This window comes from Loxodonta africana, chromosome 15 (genome assembly GCF_030014295.1).
Source record: "Loxodonta africana isolate mLoxAfr1 chromosome 15, mLoxAfr1.hap2, whole genome shotgun sequence".
Classification (NCBI taxonomy): domain Eukaryota; kingdom Metazoa; phylum Chordata; class Mammalia; order Proboscidea; family Elephantidae; genus Loxodonta; species Loxodonta africana.
Genome location: NC_087356.1, coordinates 29,122,905 through 29,144,772, shown reverse-complemented (window position 1 = coordinate 29,144,772; position 21,868 = coordinate 29,122,905). Strand labels below are relative to the sequence as shown.

At 42.0% G+C, this 21,868-nt stretch overlaps 1 pseudogene; it reads right to left on the bottom strand.

Moving 5' to 3' along the window:
• Window positions 1–2,023: 2,023 nt before the first annotated feature.
• LOC100671291 (formin-binding protein 1-like) lies at window positions 2,024–7,781 on the bottom strand (annotated as a pseudogene).
• Between the last annotated feature and the right edge of the window lie 14,087 nt (window positions 7,782–21,868).

Genomic DNA, 21,868 nt, shown 5'->3' with positions numbered 1-21,868 from the left:
TCCGTTTGAGTCAGAATCGACTCAATGGCATCTAACACCACCACCGCTTCCCAAATGTCTGCTCCCAAATCTGGCAACAAAGCTTTTTTTTAAAGTTGGCTACTTTTTTATTCTTACTCTGCCCCCAGTTGTTCTTCCCCCGAATTAAAAAGGAAAGTTGGGAGATGAATCACGGATATTTAAAAACTCATTTAAAAAAAAAGGAATTGTTTAATCTTAGTGGCCAGAATATTATACTGGATCTGATACAGCCAACTCCTAGCTTTTTTATTAAATGCTACTTGGGAAAATGCTGAATTAAGATGATATTTCTTATTGTTGCTTATTTTGTTTCTGTTGTTGATTCATGACTTAGGAGACTCCATGTGCCGCAGAGTAGAACTGCTCCATAGGGTTTTCTAAGATTAAAAAAAAAAAAAAGATTTTCTTTTTAATCTTTACAGAAGCAGATTCCCAGGTCTGTTTTTCCACTGTGCCACTGGTTGGGTTTGAATTACCAGCCTTTTTAGTTACCACCTGAGCGCAAACCATTTGCACCATCCAGGACCTTCAATATGTGTATGTATATATATATGTTTAAAGCCAAGTGTCCTTTTAGAAATAATGTACAATTTTCTAGCAGAAAACCCCAAGTGTCCTGAGGTAGGCGAGTCAATCTAAGGGAACCTGCCCATCCACAGCCCTCACTGAAGGGACTCCCAGCACACTGTGTTCTGAGGGTCTCTGTGGTGCCCTTCTCACCATGACTGACCACCCAACTAGCAGTGTATGGACAGGCTGCCCAGCAACCCATGAGGAAGCCCGGGGTCATAGAGCTTCACCCAGACAGACAGTGGTCAGGAGCCGATGGATCAGGTTTCCTTTCTTGGGAATGCCAACTGAGAAAGGTGAGTAGATGATCAAGGACAGCCACTCCACAGACTGCCTAATGGCCTGTGGTAAGCGCAGGGCAAACTTGCAAAACATGGAAAAGACTGGGTAAGGAGAAGCTGGAGTTAAAAAAATGGACTCAGAGATGTGGTCAGAGTGAAGAGGAAACAGATGCTATGATGTAAAGAAGATAATTTGCAACCCTCGCTGCAAATTAGAACTACCTGAGATATTTAAAAATATCCACAGCTGGGTCTTTCCCAAGAGGCCAATTAATGAGGGGCGAGGAGAAGGGCCACACAGAGGTGAGGTAAGTCATGTAAAAGACAGTCTTAAGATGAAGCACCCAAAACTCCTTAGGGCCCATTGTGTCAGGGTCCCCCCTACCCCCCACCACATACACACAGGCTGAGACCTGCCCTGGTAAGATACCTGTCACTGTGAATTTAAAAGATCACTTATGTATTTTAATTTTTTTGGAGAAAAATATGTTTATGAAAGATGCTGGTAAGAGGGTTCAACTAAAAGATGCCAAATAGATTCTTTTTCTTTAGAATGAGAATAGAAAGAAACCATCACGTTGGCTGTATTCAAACAAAACCTACTGAGAACCCAAGTGTCTGTAATGAAGTCAACTGTGGGGCAGTCAGCCAAGAAGCGACCAGCATTAACAACCTGGGCCTCCTCTGTGGTTATCAAAACAAAAAGATCATTAGGCAGAAGAATAACCAATTAAACAGATAAAGGAGTAAAAATCTAAAACAACTAAAGTTCAAGTAATCCCTTTAGCTTTTTTTTTTTTTTTAATAATGGCCTTTATTTTTTAGAACAGTTTTTAGATTTACCAAAAAATTGAGACACTAGTACAGCGTTCCCATATACACTGCACCCAGTTCCCCTGATTATTCAACTCTTACATTAGTGGTAAAGTTGTTACAATTAGTGAATCAATACTGATACATATTACTCATTAAAGTGCTCAGCTTGCTCAGGTTTTCTCAGTTTTACCTAACGTCTTTTCCTGTTCGGGACCCCTCCGCAACACCACATTAGATTTAGTTGTGATATCTCCTTAGGTTTCTCTTGGCTGTGCTGGTTTCTCAGAATTTCTTTGTTTTTGGTGACTATCTTTTTCAGAAACTTCTAGGTAAGAGGCTCTTTTTTTTTTTTTTTAATAACTTTTATTAAGCTTCAAGTGAACGTTTACAAATCCAATCAGTTTGTCACATATAAGTTTACATACATCTCACTCCCTACTCCCACTTGCTCTCCCCCTCTTGAGTCAGCCCTTTCAGTCTCTCCTTTCTTGACAATTTTGCCGGCTTCCCTCTCTCTCTATCCTCCCATCCCCCCTAAGAGGCTCTTATTTATTTCTCATGATTCATATTTTCATAAATGAGGGAATGTCCTTGTTATAACGATGTAACAGTTACCAGTTGCCATTGAGTCGATGTGTGCACAGTAGAACCGTGCTTCATGGAGTCTTCAAGGTTGTGACCTTTTGGAAGCAGATCTCCAGGCCTGTCTTCTAAGGCACCTCTTGTGTGGGCTTGAATTGCCAATCTTTCGGTTACCAGTCAAGTGCTTAACTGTTTGTGCCACCCAGGACTCCCTGACTCAGTTTCAAATGGCAGCACAGTATATACAAACACATTCGGGGCGGGGCGGGGGGGGGACTGTGGGCATATTTGACAGAAAGCAATTTAATAAAAACAAAAAACTACAAAAGAAGAGTCACAATCCAGTTGACCAATCGAAAGTTACTCAATTCTAAACATCTTGGCAATAACTAAATAATCACATCTTAGACATCACACCAGAAAAGGGTACTGGCATTGCAAAAATAAAACAACTGCTTTGAGTTAAGGGCGTCAGGAAGCAGCAGCTTCGCCCACACAGGGGGGATTAACGATGGTAACGTTTGAGCGAGGTTTGGCAGATTTATAAACAAGGTTGGGAGGAAAGGCTTTTCCACTCCCATTAACCTGAAAATATACGTCTAAAATGTTGAAAACTTTATAAACAAGCTGAGGCTTTCCTTCTTTTATTTTAACAGAGAACTGCTGGAAGAAAACAAAGTGTAATTTGGGTGGAGACAGAAATTCCTAATGCTTTGGGAATTGTTTCACTACTTCTTCCAGAGGAATTGAAACTATGTCTTCAGGAGGTTTGCCCCCATCACATACGTGTGTTCTGGTGCTGAAGCACATGGCTGAAAAACAGGAGCTTGCATATATGTACACAAGCCCCCTTGCCCTATGCAAACCAGCCGAGCTACTTCATGAATCAAACTGGCACAACTCTAAACGGAAAAAAAGGAGCCCCGCTGCCAGTTCTACTGGAAACCCTGGTGGCGTAGGGGTTAAGTGCTATGGCTGTTAACCAAGAGGTCAGCAGTTCAGATCCACCAGGTGCTCCTTGAAAACTCCACAGGGCAGTTCTACTCTGTCCTATAGGGTTGCTATGAGTCGGAATCGACTCGACGGCAGTGGCTTTGGTTTGGGTGGGGCAATGGTTAAGCACCCATGGCTGCTAACGGAAAGGTTAGCGGTTTGAGCCCACCCAGTGGCTCTTCAGGAGAACGGCCTGGTGATCTTCCGTAAAGATTACAGCCTAGTAAACCCTATGGGGGCAGTTCTACTCCGTCACATGGAGTTGCTGTGACTCTGAATCGACTTGAGGGCACCTAACAGCAACAACAAAAAAGGGAAATTTTTTCACAGAACACCAAGCCTTTCAAGGCAAGCTTTTTTTAAAGGCTAATGCTGACTTGCCTTGTTTTAGGATTTTTCAGGGTTTAGTTTGCTTTCTCAGGTAAGTCTTGAAAGGACCCCATCATCAGATAGGAAGGGCAGATTTTAATAGCTTCAGTTTCCTATTCCATTGGTTAAATGCCCACGCTGGTACTCTAGTAGCAGTGCCGAAGAAAGGTGTCAGCTAAGGGCCAGCTGATTTCCTTGCTGAGCTACGTACAAAAAGCTGAAACGATTCCTCTGAAGTGGCCTGGGTCAAGGGGAGTGACTTTATCAATATCATGTTAGTAAAGGCATAACTCAAAAGAAATTTTAATTATGAAATTAAAAACATATATATTGTAAATCTGGCTGTCATTAAGTAAAAGTTACTGCTTTCATTTTGGTAGCCCTTGTGAAATGTAATGATGGGATTTTGAAACACAAGCCACCAGCGCAACAAGCATGAGTCCCTTCTGCCACTTTCTGGTCCCCTGATGTGCCGCTGCTGCTTTTAAAATTAGCTTTAAGTGGGTTTTTGCTTATAAAATAAGCCCATAATGTAGAGCAAGAAGCAATTTCCCTAAGTCTCACTCTCTGACACCTCACTCTGACCCATTTATAGCTGGGTCTCTGTGTGCCTGCATAGATTGTTACCGGCCACATAAAACACTGGACTTGGTGCTCATCTATGCCTGTCATCAGTTTCACTCTCCTCCTGTTTCAGTGCCAATTTAAGAATGCAAATTGCTATGTGGCCAGGTTTCTTTAAAAATGGTGAGAAAACCTTATATTAATAAAATCATATTACCATTCAATTATATTCTAAAAGGGAGCTTTTACATTTATTACTTTTAAAAAATTCCAGTAAGCTCAAATTTTAGACCTTAAAGTCTGCCCTTTGAGAAGTGTGCTGAGATCCGTGCCTATGTGTGGATGTAGTTACTGCCACGCCATATTCTAGTTACAGCCCAGCTGAGGGAGGTGTGAGCTGAACACAACTTCACCTGCCATAAAGCCTCCAGCAGGAACAGAACCAAGTGTGAGAAAATTACCATGAAAGAGGATTGAAGAATAGACACACCCTGCTTTTATGTAAGTTTGTCTATACAGCATTAAAACAACCGATCAACTGTGTCAATTTGATGGAGGAATCAGTTGGTGTCATATGTAGAAATAAACAGGTCAATTGACGAAACTTTTCCAGATTTTAATTGTATGGGATCAAATAGACCTAATAGGATAATCTTCATGGACTTGTAACTATATAACTAATGTAATAATGTCACTAAGTAGTAAGTTATACAATGTAACATTCTGATGTGCTTTAGTTCATGCTGGGCCCAAACCAAACCTACTATAGGACTCATAGCCTATGAGTCCTATAGACAGAGTAGAACTGCCCCATAGGGTTTCCAAGGCTGTAATCTTTATGGATGCACATCGCCACATCTTTCTTTCGTGGATCAGCTGGTGATTTCGAAGTCTCAACCTTTTGGTTAGCAGCTGAGCGCTTAACCACTTCGCCACCAGGGTTCCTTTTATGCTGGGTACTAGATATAAATAAAAAAGCTGAAGTTTTCTGCATCTTCATGATGCTATACTTTTTGATTCTGAAATAATAGTTAGAAACCAGAATCCAACTTTGTTATTTATAGATATTCCTGAAAGAACAAATGTTCATCATATTTCAAATGACACAGTTGTAAAGTAGCAGTTGGCAATTTTCCATGTAAAATTTCATCACGGCAAGAGAAACTCCATCATAGTCAAGACTAACCAAGGAAAATTCAGAAGCACTATGCTTCAAAGCCCACTGTGTGGCTGTGAAAACATGTACTGCAGTGCTATCCATTCATCCACTTTCGAAAAACTGCCTGTAACAGAGTTCTGGGGAGAAGCAACTCCAATTTTTTTTTAAAGTTCTTAAAAATGATATTAAATATAAGTCTTAGCACCTCTGGCATTTTTGTCCATATACACTTTGACGTCTCAAATGAGGACATAACCCTCTTCACCTTTATTTCTCTGAATGCAAACTCACCCATCACCTTTGTCGTCCTCCATAACAAAGTTTCTGCTTCAGCTACTGAAATGAGTCCTTAATTCGGACCTTGAAACATGCAGAGAGTTTTACAAGTCCCTGTGGTGGGGAGGGGCTCCTGGTCATCAAATCTGTTATTGAAATCAGTGGCCAGAACCTTCATTCCTCTCCTGACTACTCTTCTGTGTAACTGCTAGCTGGGCTCCCTGCAGCTTGTATGTAGTGAGTTGGGGTTTAGGGTGTTGTACATTCCACTCTGTTGTTGGGCCCGTTTTCATCCTTCTGGGAGCCTGCCTTCAACTCTCAGCTAGGCAAATTTCTGGGCCTCTAGTTGCAATTGTTCTATATTTTGGTTGACTTTTGTTAATTTGTTATCCAAATTAGCTAGGTCTCCCATCTGAGAATTCTTTAGGTAGACATCTTTCGTTTTTGTTATGCCATCTCTTTGATCCATCTCCATTTGGACTTAATTCCTAAGCTTTCTATTGTAGCTTTTTCCTTCACTTTTGAGGTAGCAGATTGCTGAAATCCTCTTATGTTACACCCCCATGTTTTAGGCTCCTGAAACAATGGATCTGGGGTTCGGAGGTCATAGACTCATTGAAGCAATGAGGGAGGGGTTCCTTTGACTGCTTGGGAGACTTAAGAGTGGCCGTAGCTTTCAATTTACCACCAAATCTGGGCTGTCGTTTGTCTTCTCTATAATTTGAAAGATCATTATTTGACAAAGTATACTTCATTGGCTGAGTATAACTCTCAGATGTCTCCAGGAGGCTCAAACCCTGACATTAACTTCCTATTACCAGCTGTGACATTTTTCTGATCATTGATTCGGCTGCTTCTACTAGTTGATCCAAGCATTTCCTATTGATTGCTATCATCTGTTGGTCAGCCTCTGCCTATGTCTTCACTGATTCTCAATTTTCACTATTCTTTCCTGCTTCTCTTGTGCTTTCTGGAAAATGTTGTAAATGTCAGTATGGTTATATTCATGCTGTTCATGGTCGAAGTTCTTGAAGAATTGATGAATAGTATTTGCTGTTCTCTGCCATTTGGTGATGTGTTTGAGCTTGTGTCTTTTCAACATCTACTTCATTGACTGCTAACTCCACAGCAATCTATGAGTTCATGTTCTCGAAAATAACTTCTTGCTGCCCAGCAACCAGGGTGGAAAGGAAAGCTTTACACGATGTATACTTGTGCTGTACGCTTCTTCACCTTCGAGTTCTTTTTAGGTTGCTATTTCTTCAAGAGATTCCTGAGTTGCACAGCTGAGTTCCCTTTCTGCCCTTTCCCTGACAAGTCTGATGTATTTCTCAAGAACAGCAATTACCCACGTGTGTGTTTTTCTCAACTGTCGAAGTGATCCCAGAGCTCGGCGCCCCAACTCCGGGTGCAGGGGCGGGAAGGAAGGGGCTCTCGGCGTGGCTCCCTCCCCGGCGACCCTCCGCCTCCTGCGGCCCCGCTCGCCGCCGCTCTCCCCGGGCCTGCTCCCCGTCGCTCCTCAGCAAAGAGGACCCAGGAGCCCGCAGCTGCGCCCGCCCGCCCCGCACCTCACGCCCCCTCAGTTTGGAAGGACACGGAACTTGCCCGAGGTGTGGAGCCTTCCCTCTAGCGCGTTCTCCGCGGGACTAGAGTACGGCGGGAGGGGACGCACGCGCAGCACGAGCGGAGCCGCCGCCGCGAGAGCGCCCCCTGCCGCCGCGGAGGCCTCCGCCCGGCCCCGAGGACGGAGTTCCCATCCCGGGGATGCAGCACTCTGGGGAAGAACCCGGAGGTCTAAGTGGCCCGCGCATCAGAGAAGGCAGGTGGCCTCTGACGGTCCCAGGCCCCCACCCCACCCCACTGCCTTTGAGTCGATTCCGACTCATAGCGACCCTAGAGGACAGAGTAGAGCTGCCCCATAGTTTCCAAGGAGCGCCTGGCGGATTCGAACTGCCGACCTTTTGGTTAGCAGCCGTAGCACTTAACCGCTACGCCACCAGGGTTTCCAAAGTGCCTCTGTAACAGGACCTCAGGGCCACCAGTGAGCCTTTCCTGCTGGCATCTCTGCCTCCTCGTTCCCTTCTCTCATGGCCAGACTGTACCCTCCCAGCCTCCTCGTCCTTCTCCTGGTAGAAGTGGACGAAAAACATTCAGGCCATATGGCAAAATAGATGTTAAGCCAAAGCCCAGCATGAAATGAAGTACCATTATCAGAAACTTAACTTCTGGAATACAAGCAGAAATCTGAAATTATATATTTAAGTCTTTAGCTAAAATTTTAAAGTTGGAAAGTATAGCGCAGAGACAATGTATTCCTGCTGTCAGGTATAGATTGCTCTTGTGGTCCTAATGCTGGCCATTTGCATATGAAGCAAATGCTCATGTTCCCGAGGTATATTTAATATCATTAACGTTTTTTGTGCACCAAAAACAAACCCAGTGCCGTCAAGTCGATTCCGACTCATAGCGACCCTATAGGACAGAATAGAACTGCCCCATAGAGTTTCCAAGGAGCACCTGATGTATTTGAACTGCCGACCTTTGGTTAGCAGCCGTAGCACTTAACCACTACGCCACCAGAGTTACTGTTGTGCGTAGTCCCGACCCGCTGCTGTTGAGTCGATTCCTAGCGGCAGAATATAATTCAGGTAAGAGGTTTTTCAGTAAAAATTTAAAGATGGAACTTTGTTTCTAGGACTCATAGCTTAAATAAAAGTAAAAATCTTTTGTTCTTACTGAAAAATGGCTAACAGGCTATATCAATCTTTGGTTTATTTGTTTAAAGTTTTAACTTCCTCAAAAAGCCAGAAAAAGAACTACAAAGTTAACCCAAAGAAAGTATGAAAACCTATTGCCGTCAAATCTATTCTGACTCAGAGTGACCCTATGAGTAGAACTGCCCCATAGGGTTTCCAAGGAGCTGCTGGTGGATTCAAACTGCGGAGGTTTTGGTTAGCAGCTGAGCTCTTTACCACTGCATAAATTAATGAGGTAGAAAACAAAAAGAGTAGAAATAATTAATAAATCAAAATGCTGGTTCTTTGAAAAATTTAACAAGATCAACAAACCAATAGCTGAATAAGAAAAAAGGGGAGACAGCGTAAAGGTACAAAATAAGTGACAAAGGGGAAATAACTTTTGGAACAGAAGAAGCTAAAAAACACATATATAATTGTTTGTACAATTTTGTGCAAATAAATTTGAAAACACAAACAAAAAGAACCATTTCCTAGGAAAATACAATTTACCAACATTGATCCATGTAGAGATAGAAAACATTAACAGACCAATATCCATAAAATCATAGAGAAATTTATCAAATAAATATACCATAACAGAGAGGAAGTCTGTCAAGCCTTTAAATAATAGATAATCCCAATACTACATACAGTTTTCCAGAGAAAGTACAAAATTAGTATCTAAATTGGATGTAGCTAGCATAAAATTGGAAACCCTGGTGCCATAGTGGTTAAGTGTGATGCCTGCTAACCAAAAGGTTGGTAGTTTGAAACTACCAGGTGCTCCTTGGAAACTCTATGGAGCAGTTCTACTCTGTCCTATAGGGTCATTATGAGTTGGATCGACTCAACAGCAGCAGGTTTGGTTTTGGTGGGTTTAGCAAAAAATTGAAAACTTTAAATTAATTTCACTTAAGAATTACATGAAATATTACATTCCTAACCCAATAGCCCTTTAAGGAAGGAAATCACCATAACAAAGTGAGTTAGGCAAAAACAAAAACAAGAAAACCAGAGATGGTTCATATTTGGAAATCCATTAATACAATTCACCATATCTTTTCCATGTATGCTGCAAAGCCCTTTGACAAAATACAACACCTATTCCTGCTAAAGGACAAAATAAAATAAATCAATGGATATTTTGTATAGAGTGATAATATATCCGTACATGTAAGTTCTAAAGCCAGCATTCTACTTAATGGGGATCAGGAATAAGGCAAGGATGCCCCTTATCTTCACTACTATTTACCATTGTATTAAAATTATTAGCCAATGCAATTAGATGAAAAACAATTAGAGCTAAGAACTGAAAAAGAAGAGGTAAATTTCTCTGTATTTGGAAAACCCAAAAGAAACTATTATAAGCTAACTCAAACAATAAAAGAATTCAGTAAAGTAGCACTGTACAAAATTAACATACAAAAATCAATAGTCTTCGTGTATGTAAACAATAACCAGTTGGAATATATAACAAAAAACTCCATTTATAATGCAACATAAAAAAATAATACCCTTAGGAGTAACTTAACAAGAAATGTGCAAATCCCATATGAGGAAAACGTTAAAACATCCTGAAAGACACAGAAACAGACTTGAACAAATGGAGAATGTAACCTTGTGCTTTAATAACTCAACAGCATAAAAAATGTCAGCTCTCCCTAAGTTAATTTACAAATTTGATGTGATTCAAATAAAAATATCGATAAGTGTTTTTTCCCCTTTGGCACTAGAGAAGTTCATTGTAAAGTTTCATATAGAAAAATCAGCATGCAAGAATAGCTTGGAAACTCCTGAAAAAGTAGAAGAATGAGGGAATATTAGCCCTAAATCAGTTGCCATCAATTCCAACTCATGGCGACCCCATGTGTGTCAGAGTAGGAATATGCTCCATAGGGTTTTCAGGGGCTGATTTTTCTGAAGTGAATGGCCAGGCCTTTCTTCTGAGTGCCAGAACCTCCAACCTTTCTGTTAGAAGCCAAGCATGTTAGCCATTTTTACCACCCAGGGACTCCACAGTAGCCATACTTAAGAAAAGGAAAAAGAAAAAACTGTTGCTGTTGAGTCAATTCCAACTCATAGTGACCCTATACTAGATGTTAAAATATACTATGAAAACACTATAAGGTACTGGCACATGAATAGACCGACCAAAAGAACAGAATACAAAGACCGGAAATATGGAAACTTAGTATATGATAAGGTGGCATCTCAAATTATTGGGGGAAAAGATGGATATTTTTAAATTAACGGTGTTGGAACAACTAGAGAATCATTCACAAGAAAAATCTACAAATAGACCAGAGATCTAAATGTTAAAAACGTAACCACACAAGTACTAGAAGAAAAGATTGGTGAATTATTTTATGAGTGTTGTGAAAGGCTTTCTAATTATGAGACAAAATCCAGATGCAGCAAAAGAATAAATAGATAAATTTGACTACATAAAAATACGGCAAAAATACACAAAAGTCAAAAAGGCAAACGATAAACTGGGAGAAAATATTTGCAACATATACCACAGATAAATAGTTAATACGCCATAGTTAATATGCCTATTATCTGAAGAAATCTCAAAAATTGAGGGGCAAAAAGACAAAAAAAAAAAAATCCATTAGAACAATTGTCAGTTTGACAGTTGAGGAGACAGTTCACCAAAAAAGATATAGAAATAGCCCTTAAGCATATGAATAGATACTCAACTTCACTTTTTAATAAAAGAAATCAAAATTATCCCGAGATAATATTTCTCACTTATTACATTGGCAGAATTTCACACAGACATTGAGGCTATGGCAAAACAGGTGCACCCATACGTTGCTGGTGGATTTAGCAATAGCTATTTCCACCACTCATCTGTCAGTTTGTTGTACTATGGTGGCTTGCATATTGCTATGATGCTGGAACTATGCCACCCGTATCTCAAATACCAGCTGGGTCACTTGTGGTGGACAGGTTTCACTGGAGCTTCCAGATTAAGACAGACTAGGAAGAATGGCTGGTAATCTACTTTCAAAAATTAGCTGTGAAAACCCTATGTATTACAACAGAACATTGTCCTATATAGTGTTGGAAGATGAGCCCCTCAGGTTGGAAGGCACTCAAAATATGAACAAAGAAGAACTGCCTCCTGTGCCAGCTGTGCTTCTGCTTGGCTCTCTGCTTGCTCACTCTCTTGGTCCCAGACACTCTTCTCCAGACACCCACAGAGTTCCTTCTCTTCCCTTTTTTTTCAAAACATATGTTAAAACAAAACAAACAAAAAACACCAAACCCATTGCCATTGAGTTAATGCCAACTCATAGTGACCCTATATGACAGAGTAGAATGGCCCCATATGGTTGCCAAGGAGCACCTAGTGGATTTCAACTGCCGACCTCTTGGTTAGAAGCTGTAGCTCTTCACCACTATGCCACCAGGGTTTCCAAACACGTTAAAAAGTGTTCATTCATTTTTTCCTTTTTTATACCATAATATTTATCTTATTAATTTCTCCATGACACTGTCTAGGATTGCCAATTGTTGTTGTTGCGTGCCATCGAGTGAATTCTGACTCATAGAGACCCCATGTGACAGAGTAGAACTTCCCCTGAGGGTTTCCTAGGCTGTAATCTCTACAGCCTTGAGTATATCTCACCTGAATTTAGAAGCCATCTCAAGAGTAGATTTGACTCATTGAACTGATGACCAGACAAGTTGTGGGATAACATCAAGGACATTATACATGAAGAAAGCAAGAGGTCATTAAAAAGACAGAAAAGAGGAAAAGACCATAATGGATGTAAGAAGAGACTCTGAAACTTGCTCTTGAATGTAGAGTGGCTAAAGTGAGTGGAAGAAATGATGAAGTAAAAGAGTTGAACACAAGATTTCAAAGAGTGGCTGGAGAAGATAAAATATTATAATGGAATATGCAAAGACCTGGAGTTAGAAAACCAAAAGGGAAGAAGACACTTGGTATTTCTCAAGCTGAAAGAACTGAAGAGAAAACTCAAGACCCGAGTTGCAATACTGAAGGATTCTATAGTCAAAAATTGAACGATGCATGAAGCATCAAAAGAAGATGGAAGGAATACACAGAGTCACTGTACCAAAAAGAATTGGTCAACGTTCATCCATTTCAGGAGGTAGCATATGATCAAGCACAAGCACTGATGATACTGAAGGGAGAAGTCCAAGTTGTGCTCAAAAAAAAAAAAAAAAAAACCAAACCCATTGCCGTCGAGTCAATTCCGACTCATAGCAACCCTACACGACAAAGTAGAACTGCCCCATGGAGTTTCCAAGGAGCCCCTGGTGGATTCAGACTGCAAACCTTTTGGTTAGCAGCCATAGCACTTAACTGCAACGCCACCGGGTCCAAGCTGCAAAAAGTAAACCTCCAGGAATTGACAGAATACCAACTGAGATGCTTCAACAAAAGGATGCCGCTGCACTGGAGGTGCTCCCTCATCTATGCCAAGAAATCTGGAAGACAGCTACTTGGCCAACCAACTGGAAGAGATGCGTATTTGTACTCATTCCAAAGAAAGGTGATCCAACAGAATGAGGAAATTATCAAACAATATCATTAATATCACACACAAGTAAAATTTTGCTGAAGATAATTCAAAAGCGGTTGCAGCAGTACATCAACAGATAACTGCCAGAAATTCAAGCCAGATTCAGAAGAGAATGTGAAATGCAGGATATCTTTGCTGATATAAGATGGATCTTGGCTAAAAGCAGAGAATACTAGAAAGCTGTGTACTTGTGTTTTATTGACTATGCAAAGGCATTTGACTGTGTGGATCATAACAAATTATGGATAAACTTGTGAAGAATGGGAATTTCAGAACACTTAATTGTGCTCATGAGGAACCTGTACATAGATTAAGAGGCAGTAGTTCAAACAGAACAAGGGGATACGGTGTGGTTTAAAATCAGGAAAGGTATGTGTCAAGGTATCCTTTCGCTATGCTTATTCAATCTCTATGCTGAGCAAATAATCTAAGAAGCTGGACTATATGAAGAAGAATGAGCCATAATAAAGAAGAAGAATGACAAAGACTCATTAACAACCTGGTATATGCAAATGACACAACCTTGCTCACTTCAGTAAGGACTTGAAGGGCTTACTGATGAAGATCAAAGACTATAGCCTTCAATATGGCTTACACCTCAACATAAAGCAAACAAAAATCCTCACAACTGGATCAACAAGCAACATCATGATAAATGGAGAAAATAATAAAGTTGTCAAGGATTTCACTTTACTTGGATCCACAATCAATGCCCATGGAAGCAGAGGTCAATAAATCAAACAATGCATTGCACTGGGGAAATCTGCTACAAAAAGTGTTAAAAAGCAAAGATGTCCCTTTGAGGACTAAGGTGCACCTGACTCAAGCCATGATGTTTTCAATTGCCTCAAAGGCATGTGAAAGCTGGACAATGAATAAGGAAGACCCAAGAAGAATTGATCCCTCTGAATTATGGTGTGGGCAAAGAACATTGACTATACCATAGACTGTCAGAAGAATGAACAAATCTGTCTTGGAAGAAGTACAGCCAGAATGCTCCTTAGAAGTGAGAATGGTGACTTTGTCTTATGTACTTTGGACATGTTATCAGGAGGGACCAATCTCTGGAGAAGGACATCATGCTTGGTAAAGTAGAGGGTGAGCGAAAGAGAGGAAGACCCTCAATGAGATGGATTGACACTGTGGCTGCAACAATGGGCTTATGCATAGCAATGATTGTGAGAATGGTGCAGTACTTGGCACTGTGAGTTGGAAGGTCGCTGTGAGTTGGAATTGACTGGATAGCATCTAACCACCACCACGACAACAGCCATAATCTCTATGGGAGCAGGTCACCAGAGTGACAGCCGAACACGTCATCATTGTGCCATCAGGGCTCCTTAGAATTGCCAATACACGGTGACAGTGAAAAGCAATCTACCTCCTTAATCTGCAGCTTGATCTTCTCTGAACTGCCTGAGTGTCTGAGTAGGTCTCAACCCCACAGTACACAAAGCTCAGCTCAACTCTTCTCCCAGACCTGCTCTTCCCATAGTTGGCTGTCCCCTCTGTTTGGGTGAATCCTTTCTTCCAGTTGCTCAAGCCAAACCACTGGAGTCAGCCTTGACTCCTTCTTTCCTCTCACACCCCAAATCCAATCCAAAAACTTTAAAAAAACACGTGCACAATCTGGCTACTTCTCATCTCCACTGCTACCAACCACTAACCCTGGGCTAGCCCGTGCATCTCCTTACTGGTCTTCCCTCTTCTCTTCTATTTGATTCTTTTCCATCAAGTTCCCTGGCTGTTCGTCTCTCTACCTGGCTTTTCTTTCCTGCTGTCCCCTCTGCGCCTGTGTTCCTGAGAACCCAACCACAGCCCCTTCTTGCCTCCATCTGCCGCTCTCCTTGGAGAACCTTTTGCTCAGGGTTCCAATGAGAAAATAGCTGAAGAGTCAAAATGCCTTTGCAGAAATCCTTCCCAGTGGATAGGATGAAGTTAATTTCTAGGACTGTCACTTCTTGACAGCCTGAGCCTTTGATATCTTGGAAGTATCAGTTCTCGTTCTGACTTCATTCAGAACATTTTTCTTCTCATATATCTTTTTTTTTTTTTTAATCATTTTGTTGCTGAGAATATACAGAGTAGAACACACACAAATTCAACAGTTTCTTCGTGGACAATTCAGTGACATTGATTAGTCTTTGAGCTGTGTGGCCATTCTTGGCCTCCATTTCTGAGTTGTTCCTCTCCCATTAACATAAACTCACTGCCCCCTAAGGTACCCATCTAATCTTTTGAGTTGCTGTTGTCGATTTGGTCCCATATATAGATCTTATTCTCATAGACCTTTGATTACTGAGTCTGAACCACTTATTCTGTGTCTTGATCTGGGAACTCTGAGGAATCTCAAAAAGAGTTTCAGCGCTCCAGTCTAATGGTCTTTATGGTCTCTTGCATCTCCGTCTGTAATCTGCTGCCATTGAGTCGATTCTGACTCATCACGACCCTATAGGACAGAGTAGAACTGCCCCATAGGGTTTCCTAGGCTGTAATCTTTATGGAAGCAGACTGCCACATCTTTCTCCTGCAGAGTGGCTGCTGGTTACGGACCGCTGACTCTTTGACTAGCAGCCAAGCTCTTAACCACTTCACCACCAGGGCTCTTTGTCTGTTGTCCTTAATATTCTATAGCTGTTTCCTGATTTTCACTTCCATTTTGCTTATTCTGTTCTTTGCAACATCAATTGCACTTTCAACACAGGCATTACTTGGTCCCTTATATAGTAATCTTGCTTTTGTTGAGTAGGTGAGATAATCCTTTTTATCTTTTTGAAAATAGATTTCAATCACTGTCTAACCCATTGTGTTTCTTGGAAGGACTCATTGCTAGTCTTTGAGTTCTTACTGCTTGTTGTTCTTTGTGCAATAAAACTTTTTCTCTGATCTCAGATAACTTGATTTCCTGTTTATTCATACTTCCTTGAATAGACTCTTGTTCATCTTTTTTTATTTTGACTGATAATTTTCCTTGGAGTTGTTTTATAGTTTATGTAAGTATTTTAATGGATTTTAAAAGGAGTGAGAGCTCAATGGTCTTATTTGCTCTACCCTTATTCTGGCAGCTCCTTCGTATTTGAGAGGCCATTTTCAGGGGGTACACCAAGGAGATAATAGACTTAGACGCTGAGTGGCCTGTTGTGGTAATAGAGTTGAAAGCCGTGGTCAGGTCCTGCAGAACCCTGGGACAAAGGTAAGATGTACCAAGTGGGCAGCAATAAGTAGTATTACAGAGAAATAGTATCATTTGATTTAGTTTTTAGGAAGATTATCTGGGAATCCCTGGTTGGCACAAACAGTTAAGCACTCAAGCTATTACAAAAAGGTTGGTGGTTTGAATCTACCCAGAAGTGCCTCGTTCCTGGTTATCTGTTGTTAGGTGTTGTCTAGTCGGTTCTGACTAATAGTGAACAACAGAACGAAATACTGCCCGGTCCCATACCATGCTCACAATCATTGCTATGTTTGGCCCCATTGTTGTAGCCACTGTGGTAATCCATGTTGTTGAGGGTCTTCCTCTTTTTTGCTGACCCTGTACCTTACCCAGAATAATGTCTTTCTCCTGGGACTGGTTCCTCCTGATAATATGTCCAAAGTACATGAGACAAAGCCCTGGTGATCTACTTCCAAAAAAATCAGTCATTGAAAACCCTACAGAGTGCAGTTCTATTCTGACACACATAGGGTGCCATGAGTTGGAACTGACTCAGTTGCAGCTGGTTTGGTTTTATCTGGGTAAGGACATTGACTTTGGGAGGTGGGCAAAGAGGTAAAATAGGGGCTGGAGTCCAAGCCTCTCAAACAGTGATATCATTCATTGCAAAGGCTTTAAAGAGCACAAGTCTTACAGCAGAGACACTCTGTTGTAAACAGCGCCTCTCAGGCCTGTAGACTGCTAGCCTGCAGGCCATGCTGTAAGCTCTGCTTATAGCCAATGAGCGCTGTGTTCGTCCCTTGGGGACATGGGTCTTAAGTGTGAAAAAGCAGGGGTGTATTTGGACAGGGGACAGACTTTGGCATCAGTTGCAGCTGGGTTTGAGTCTGGGCTCTCCCACTTCCTAGCTGCATGGTCTTTGGCAAGTTGCTTAGTCTTGCTTAGTTTAGACCAAGATATGAGAGGCCTCTTCCCTGAGTCCCCCATTTTGGAGGGCCCTGTTGTGGTCCTCCTCCAGCGTGCCCCTTCCCCTGTCTATGGGGTGGAGTCTATGCCAGTGATCAAGGCCCACATGGTAGTCTGTCTGAACAGTGCCTCCAGGGTTATGCAGTGCACAGCTTGCACAATGGTACTGTGTGGGCTGCTAATAATAGTGGTAAGAAGGGACAGGATTGAGGGGCCTGAGAGGGTAGAATCCAGGTGTCAGAATGGTAGGGCCAGTGTTGGCCAGAGGGAAATTTGGCAGAGTTGAGAGGTCAGTTTTGAGTGTGTTGTATTGGCCCTGCTAAACAGCCACTAGAGCTATCCAGCAGATCAAACTCATGGGGGAAGTCAGCAGTAGACACTATTTTGGAAGTCATTTGCATGGGAGTCATAGTTGAGGCCCAATGGCTGAAGGAGGCCTCTGAGAGAAAACCCACAGGATTTACAGAGGACAGAACCTATTCTCTTGGGGGCGTTTGTGTCTAAAAGACACAAGGGCACAAAGGGGCCCAGAAGAGGTGCCAGAGGGCTTTGGGATCCTCAGACACTACTAGAATGTTACTGGCCATGTGGTCCAGGAAAAGAGGGTTTCCAGGAGGGTCTGGGCCTGGGCGAGGTCAATGAGGACATCATAGATTGAATTATGTCCCCCCAAAAATGTGTATCAATTTGGTTAGGCCATGATTCCCAGTATTGTATAGTTGTCCTCTATTTTCTGATTGTAATTTTATGTTGAGAGGATTAGGGTGGAATTGTAATGCCACCCTTACTCCAGTCACCTCCCTGATCCAAGCTAAAGGAAGTTTCCCTGGGGTGTGGACTGCCACGCCTTTTATTGTTCATGATATAAAAGGAAAGGGAAGCAAGCAAAGAGTTGGGGACCTCATACCACCAAGAAAGAAACACCAGGAGCAGAGTGCGTCCTTTAGACCTGGGGTTCCTGCATGAAGAAACTCCTCTTCTGGGGGGAACATTGATGAGGAGGCCGACAGAGAGAGAAAGACTTCCCCTGGAGCTGACAACCTGAATTTGGACTTGTAACTTAGTAGGCTGTGAGAAAATAAATTTCTTGTTAAAACCATCCACTTGTAGTATTTCTGTTACAGCAGCACTGGATGACTAAGACAAAGAACAAGGACTGCTGGCCCACAGGATCGTTCCTTTTGGAGAAACAAGGGCACTAGTGAGTGGGTGGTATGGAATCTGAAGCTAGAAGTCATCTCCGCCTGCAGGGACGTGGTAGTGACAGAATGGTGTGGGAAAGATGGGGAACATAAAGGAGGAGTAGGATCAGGCCCAGAGATATGAGAGCACTATGAGGGGAAGAAGCACAGAAAGGGGAGAGTTGAGAAGGTACGTCTCAGAAGAGAGCAAAGGGTGCAAATCACAGTAAAAGTTGGGGGAACAGCACGGAGGAGCAGGGCACCCTCTCCCCATGCAGTATTTTTGTAACATGCTATGCTATTTTTTTTCTACAGCAACATGTGAAAAAAAAAAAAAGGCATAGCAGCGCTTAAGAAAATGCCTCAAGGTGGAGGGCATGGTTGGCAAACAAACGTAGAAGGTGTGCATTATTTGTGTTAAAATACGTTAGTGTGTAAAGAAGATGAAAATACAGGATGATGTTTGAAGAATAGGGAAGGGAACTTGGGCAAGCACATTGGGCCTGTTGTTGGGCTTCTCAGCAAAGGAAGAGGTGTGGCACCTGCCAAGACATCTGGAGGTGGGAGTGGGAAGTGTGCTGAGCTGTTTGTGGTCAAATGTATTTTCAGCTGAGCCACCACACCCTAGGAGCATGAAGGGCTTCGCTGCTGCCTCCCATAGGGTGCTCAGTGCCTGGTATGTGCAGCTTACAATGGGAGCGTGCTTGAAGATGACTGATGGTTCTTCAAGGTCATGAAGCTGACTATAGCAGCAGTAGAACTCATGATGAGGTTTGTGTAGCTGGGAAGGTTAAACCAAGACTTTGATAAAATTAAGATTCAAAATAGGCAGGGAGGATGGGTTAAGCAGCCCCCTTAAGATGGCTAAACTTAAGTCCGGTTTGTAGCATTAAAAAAAAAAAAAGATGAATTGTAGAAAGCCTGGACTTGGGAGACCTGACCTGGCAGCGATTCAAGAGTCCTGGACCCTTTCATGACCTAAAGCTTTGGACATGCCTAGAATAATGATGACAGCTTCTATGACCTAACATATCCGAAATGCCTGCCAAGGGGGCAGGCACTTTTACTTTGGTGATATTTTTTGGGAGCCCTGGTGGCACAGTGGTTAAGAGTTATGGCTGCCAACCAAAAGATTGGCAGTTTGAATTCATCAGCCACTCCTTGGAAACCTTATGGGGCAATTCTACTGTGTGCTAAGGGTTGCTATGAGTTGGACTTGACGGCAATGGGACGGGTATTTTTTGTTGTTGTTATTCCTTATATCAATCAGTGTGGCATCATTAGTCTGTTTTATAGACCAAGAGTCATTTGCATCAGGCAAATCTGCTGCAAAAGACCTCTTTAAAGTGTTAAAAAGCAAAGATGTCACTTTGAGGACTAAGGTACGCCTGATTCAAGCCATGATATTTTCAATCGCCTCATATGCATGTGAAAGCTGGACAACGAATAAGGAAGAACGAAGTAGAATTGATGCCTTTAAATTATGGTGTTGGCAAAGAATATTGAATATACCGTGGACTGTCAGAAGAATGAACAAATCTGTCTTGGAAGAAGTACAGCCAGAATGCTTCCTAGAAGGGAGGATGGTGAGACTTCATCTCATGTACTTTGGACATGTTATCAGGAGGGACCAATCCCTGGAGAAGGACATCATGCTTGGTAAAGTAGAGGGTCAGTGAAAAAGAGGAAGACCCTCAATGATGGATTGACACAGTGGCTGCAACAATGGGCTCAAACGTAACGATTATGAGGATGTCGCACGTTCTGTTGTATATAGGGTCATTATGAGTTGGAACCGACTTGAAGGCACCTAACAAAAACTAGACAAAGAAAGTGAATTAAGGAGATGAAAGGTCTCATCTTGGGCCACACAATTTGGAATTAAGGTAGCCATGTTCTTTCTGCTGAGCCATACAGCCCTATGATTCAGCTGCCAACGAAGCTAAGAAACCTTAGTATTCCCTTATAAAAATGGCACATCCGGACTGTGGGCCTCCTTGGTGTCTTTCTGCTTGGCTTGGATCAGCTAGATGCCATCTAGAACAGGGTGTAAATTTCTAAAGGTCACAATACAAAGAATGAGGCTCTAGATGTGAACAGACATGGGTGGGGTACAGGGGTGGGGGACATAGGATCTGGAGCTACTTTCAGGCAGGAAGGTTCAAGGGAGTAAGGATGTGGTCGTGTGGATGAGGGCGATTATTGTGATGTTTCTAAGAGGAGAATAAAATTCAGTGAGCAGTACTTAAAATGGAGGCAGATTTAGATTAGTTCAATGTGTAATTTCAACAAATTGGGATCTTAAAGAGTTCAATAATACCAGTAATAAAGATGTAGTTCTGTATTACCGATATTTAAAGACATATGAAACAAAAAAAGGTTGCAACATATTATGGTATTATTCCATTAAAAAAAAAAAATATATATATACACACACACATATGGATCTATTTTCATACTCTGAAAATGTTTGCAACCAATATGTGGCTCTCTCTTGGTGGGATTTCAGATAATTTAAAAAGCTTCTAATTTTTCTATATTTAAAATGTAATTTTTGTAATAAGGAGATGAAAGCATACTTATACTTAACAGTAAAATCAGAGCTCTGGTGGCACAGTGGTTAAGAACTTGGCTGCTAACCAAAAGGTTGGCAGTTCGAATCCTCCAGCCGCTCCTTGGAAACCCTATAGGGCAGTTCTACTCTGTCCTATAGGGTCGCTGAGTTGGAATCAATTCGATGGCAACGGGTTTACACGTTTAATAATGAAATCAGTCTTTTCTAAAGCTAGAATCTCCTGTTGTCCCTCAGGCCTGAAGACGGGGCCAACACGACAGGGGCTGGGGAGAGGGACAGGACTAGGTCTCTTTCGATTTAAAGATGTTAAGTGGAAAGAAGCAAGTTACAAAACATATTGTGGCATGAGGATCCCTGGATGGCATTTGCCAAAGTATTTCCAGAAGGTTCCTTAAAAAGTGAAACAAAATGAAGATGGAAAGCTTTAAGGCTAGCGGCTGGCACTTCTGTTATGATAATGAAGTTTTCATTCAGAGGCCCTCAGAGTTGAGCTTTCCTGACTAGAGTGACCTCGTGGGATGCTGGGAGGTTGCTGTCAACTGGAAAGAGAGCTCAAGTCTTTCAAGTGCTCGACTGGTTGTCTCTCAGAGACATTGATCAACTTCAGCCAGATGTTTCAAGCAGGAGGAAGGACAGAGGGGACAGTTTCCCCTTCTCTTTTCCTTCCTCAATTCATACTTCCCTATTTGAGACCAGCCACCAGAATTGGGAGTCTGAGTGAAAAGATGTGGCCTTCCCCCACAGGACCTTGTAGCAAACCACCTCTTCACAATGACAGAAGACTCAAGGGCCCTACTTTTTTTTATAGGACTAGGTGTTCAAATCATCAAAGCCAATAAGGATTCAGCAATCCTTGTGCAAATATCAGAAGTGAGCAACTTCTGGTAGGGGAGAGGAGTGTCTCCAAGTTGAGAGTATAAGAAAAGAGGGCAAAAGGGAAAGAAAAACGAAAGGAGACAAATAGATGAGAAAGGCTGTCTTTGTTGTTGTTAGCTGCTGTCAAGCTGATTCTGACTCATGGTGACCCCACATGTACAGAGTAGAACTACTCCATAAGGTCT